Below are 4,962 nucleotides of genomic sequence, written 5' to 3'. Positions count from 1 at the left end.
TGCTTCTGCTCCTCCACAGAGTAGAGCCTGGCAGCTACCTTCAGTAAGCAAATTTATCTTTTTGGATTGCTTCTGCACCGTAGCTACAAATCACATTGAATGTGCAGCTGAACAAAACGTGGTTTATAATATGGAGTATCTGCCCATTTTAAGAATATCCAGCAGTTTAACTGGATCCAGTATCCAGGATCATTTGTCACCAAGAGTAAATTGATAAATTATCAAGTTCCGTGTATTGCAGTCAGCATTCAAATAAACCACACTTGTGTAACACAGGTTCAGCATCCTCACAGTATAGGTGAGTATCTCCATATGTAACAACATTGTGAAACAGAAAGACACATCCCGCAGCTCCTGAATCACAGCTTTGAAATGCAGCACAACAATTATTTCATTTCGAGGCCAACAGTAATGAGCTCTGTCAGCGTGGCAAGTAATTATAAGAAATAGGGATCATTTGACTCATTTTTTCTTCCTGCTTTTGCCAAGTCTTTAAACATACCATTTTCACCATCTAAAGCCTACTTCATTCATTTACTGCATCACCTTGCGCTGGAGTTACAGTTATGAAAAGGGACTCTGCATTTATAATTTAAAGGTTTTTCTCTTTGCAACAACAAAAACATTCTAAATGCTTTCTGAAGAGGATATGTGATTTAGGATGCGTAAATGAAGTTGAAAATAACTGAAAATAATGAGTCAAGCCAATAAATCTGACAGAGAAGTTGGCCAAATGGTAGCTCAAACAAGGTAAATCAGATACTTTAAAAAGAGCTGAATAATTTTCTTTTAAAATCCAGCTGAGCATGCAAATCCTTATCTCTGTCACCTAATGTCTGCCACGTCTTCTACTTTATGAACACACATACACTTTGCTTCGTAAAAAGGCAGAATCCTTCACTACAGTGCATAGCAAGATGAGGCAGCTTTGCTCTATTTTGGTAATTCAGTAGGATTATAACGAGAGGGGACTTGTTAAAATTTTATTATTTTAGTAGCAATGTTCTCCGGAGAAAATACTAATCAATTTCTTACACTGTGACTGTCTAAACAGATTATCCAACAATTACATATTAATTATTAATCACCCAGTGATTCAGAAGCCACCCGTGGCTCTCTAGTGCAGGAACTCTGCTGCTTTTGCAACCTAATGGTATGATTTTCCCAGTTGCGGTGTTGCAATGCTCGACCAGACGGAAGACTAATGGCAGAGGGAGTGATAAAGGTACAGGGATGCCTAAGGTTATACCTCGCCTTGCTTGGCGAAGGTTATGAAAGAGTAACCTAAAACAGACTCAGCAGGCAAAATACAGAAAACTAGTTAGATGATACATTATAACTAGAATTGGAGCGGCAGCGTGTTTTAAATGATCTGTATAGGGATTAATGGAAATACCTGAAAATAAACAAATAGGGAAGAAGATCTTTTTCTCATGCCTTCCCCAAGAACCCCTTTTCCGACTCGATCTTTAAGTGGCAAGCCCGAGAGCTGTGATTTGCATTGTCTGTGCGCAGTCTCGGCCGTACATGTTTACCGCGCAGGAAAACAAGATTGATTTCTCATTCTTAAGCACATTTATAACGTCTGTGCAAATGAATGTAGGGCATATCCCGGCTAGATCAATATTTATGCAGCCTACTTTAGAAAGAGCAAGGGAGTTGCTTGAGAGCCGCGGGGGATCTTGTCATTTCTTTTCCTACGGTTTCCTCTTTTCCCGGTTTTCAGTGAAATTCGCTTGCATAACACTCCGTGCTCGCTGCCAATTAAAGGGGGTTTTAACGAAGGGACACCCCCCCCAGCCCCTCCGAAGGGGAGAGCCGCTGCCGGGACCGGCGGCAGTGCCTGCGATTTCGGGAGCCGCTGGGCTGGAGGAAGGCACGTGAGGGCTCGGAGGCCGCTCGGTCACCCTGCGGAGCACGCGGTTACGGCGAGCGGTGCGAGGGCAGCGGGGATCGACGCCGGGCCCCGCGGCGAGGGGAGACCTCCCGGCCGGCCCGCGGTGGAGCCGGTGGGTTCCTCCACTTCCCTCCCGAGCCGGCAAAGCCGCTTGTCTTTGGCCTGTGGCTTTGCACGCTTCGTTCCGCTTGCAAAGGAGCAACAATTAATTATCCTAATTAAACCCAGCTGCAGAATATCGAGTACTGTGGTTTATTTCATATTTTAAAGGTTCACCTCTTCCGTGCATGCTTTCCCCGTACTGCTTGTCACAGCTAATCTCTTTTCATTCATTTTGAAACAGAGGGGGGAGAGAGAACGGTGAGCGTAATAAATGAAAAGGCAGTAACGAAACACTAAAAAGAGCCAACCTCCCAGCGGTACGCCAGCATCCATTTTTAAAAGGATCCTCCTAAACAGCTGTTTTCTCACAGCTCAGCTTTCATTTTCTTGACGCTTAGGAGAAGGCAACTTCACCGACCCACAGACGGAAGGCGGCCTCTCTGCATAACCTTTACTCTTTCTTCTGCCCTATTTACCAGAAATTTCTTCTTTTACCCTGACATGAATAAACTCAGGGGCCTTTGATTTTCCCTGGTCTGTGCAGGTGTCTTCCTGCACAGCAGTGCATGTCTTTAGAAATAAATTGGGAGCTAAAGATCAGTAACTTTACAGTATTGGTGTCCTCTGATTCACTACCTCAGTTTAATTCTCTAGCCAATAAAAGACACTTTACATATATAAAATATTCCCTGCAAGCATTGTTGTTTTTCTGAAGGGGCTCCACCGTGACTCAAACGTGACAAACTCTAGGCTACTGAGGCATCTTGATTTCCATGGCCGTACCACCGAAACGCAGCATTAGCAAATACAATCTATTGAATGCCTCTGTTGTAAATAGTTCAATTTTTCTGAGTAACTAGGCAATAAGAACCCTGTCACTTCTGTGTTGACAAAGTATCTTAGTTACTGAGTAACTATAGAGACGTTTCCCTTATGCTTGACGCAATTATCAAAATGCCTTTCATCAGCTGGTGAAAACGTTAAAGCTCAAAGCGTAATTCCTAGAATGTAGTTTGCTGTTTGTTGTGGCATACAAATCAGAGCAGCACAGGCCAGCTATGCACTCACAGCTAAAAAGACTTTCAATTTATTTCTTCTCGCCAGCAGCCCCTTAGAAGCAAACTGGAGCACCTGAGGCTGTCCGCCAAATCAAATTCAAAATTTGGGCTGCCCCGGGCACGCAGGCAGGACCTGAGGAGACAGCCGCAGACGTGTCCAGCAGCCACAGCTACGGCACGAGTCACAAACTACTTTGTTTCTCTTAAAGCTCCAGCTCCTGGAGTCCCGTGATTAGGTAAGGACTTAAACTCTGCGTTTGCTTGTTCAGGAAGGGGGATGCATTTAAAAGTGTATGCAAAGCTTGCCCTAAGAGCTCCAAACCCAAAACGATACTGGTTTTGCTACCTCCCTGATCTGCAGGCAAATTTCTCTGCAGGGTCCCTGGCCTGTGCTGCTTTAGTACTTAGAGGTGGTTCAGATTTTGCTCTGCTGCAGTTCACTCTACAGATCTTGACTTGCTGGAGCCTCTGATGGACACCCCAAAGCTGGATGCGTCCCATGCACTGGGGGATACCTCCCACTTGCCATTCACGTTGCGCTCTGCCTGTGTGACTTTTCCTCCTACAAATTATTTGTAACGTAGAATTCCAGCCCGAGCTGTGCTCAGTAAAGAACGCAGGCTGGAAGGGACCCCACTGGGATATTTACTGTCTCTTACTGACTTAGGGTGTTATATATACTGTACAAAAATATTACTTATAGTATAATGTAAATAATAATGCATAAACTGCACCCACATTGTTCCAACAGATTGTCTTTGAAGACATGCAGTGATGGAGTCTCCACCGCCTCCCTTGCTGTCGTCTGCCCTCTGCCTCGCTGCCCTTACTGACGATAATTATTTCCCATTGACTAACCGGAAACTTCCTCGCTGCCCCACAGGCAGAGAGTAGAGTAATTCCCTTCCGCTTTGCAGCCCCACATGTTGAAATACTCCTCTTCCCTTCTTCAGGCAGATCAGCTGCAGTGCATTTGGTCTTTCCTTGTAGGTGATGTTCTCCAGGCCCCCCGCCAGCCCTGTGGCCGCCCCCCACGCCATGTCCAACTGGGATGTGCTACTTCTCAGGGTGTCATACCCCAAAACCAACTGCCTGACCTCCAGCTGCAGCTCTGCCCCTGCAGGGTAGAGGAAAAGGGCTTCTGCCCGCGCCTTGCAAGCTGTACCCTTGTTTGCACGTCCCAGCATGGCATTTGTCTTTGTCTCAGAAACACGGTGCTCCCAGGCTTTACCTCGCAAGCCAGGGTCCTGCCCGGCTGGATTTGTCCATCGTTCCTGCCCGATAGCACCATCTCGTATCAACTTGTCCCTGCTCTGAATTGCACCCTCTGTTTCTCCCCATCCCACCCCGCGGGATGGGGGTGCAGACCAGCATAGCATCCCCTGCTGCCCTCGGCTGCACCAGTGACGATGCCGAGCGGTGCCAGCCCTGGCACCAGCCTGCCCGGTTGTTCCCGGTACACCTTGCCACCGCGCCTGCTGCCCCTCACCCTCTTGCGACGGTTTTCCAGCAAGCTTTGTGTCACCCTCTCGTAAATCTCTCTTTTGAGTTACTTATGATGAGAAGGACGTCAGAGACACTGTCAAAAGTACTCGGAAGCCAAAATATATGGCATTTACTGCCTCCCGCCTTTCTGTAAGGATGGTGACTGGCTGGAAAAGGAAATAAATTTGCTTTCGCTCATTTAGTGCTCTTTCCTTTTATCACCAGGTATGAACTAGTCCATTTGATTATTTGCTCCAGTATTTTCCTGTGCATTGAAATGAAGATGGCCAGTTTTCTCCTTTTCCCCCAGCTACCCTGTTTGTCCTTCTTGACTGTCACAGTTTGACTGACTCCATCAGGTCTTACGGTCAACTAACTACCCATGGCCCAGAGGGGTTATTAGCCAGGCCTTCAAGTATC

General features: G+C 46.5%; 1 long non-coding RNA gene across 1 annotated transcript; it reads left to right on the top strand.

Annotated features, from left to right (window-relative positions):
* Positions 1 to 2,984: 2,984 nt before the first annotated feature.
* Positions 2,985 to 4,740, top strand: LOC126048615 (uncharacterized). Its single transcript, XR_007508928.1, has 2 exons — positions 2,985 to 3,293; positions 4,048 to 4,740. It is a non-coding gene; the product is annotated as an uncharacterized LOC126048615 (long non-coding RNA).
* Positions 4,741 to 4,962: the final 222 nt, after the last annotated feature.

The sequence above is a fragment of the Accipiter gentilis genome, chromosome 20 (assembly GCF_929443795.1).
Source record: "Accipiter gentilis chromosome 20, bAccGen1.1, whole genome shotgun sequence".
NCBI lineage: Eukaryota > Metazoa > Chordata > Aves > Accipitriformes > Accipitridae > Astur > Astur gentilis.
This window is presented reverse-complemented; position numbering and strand designations above follow the sequence as displayed.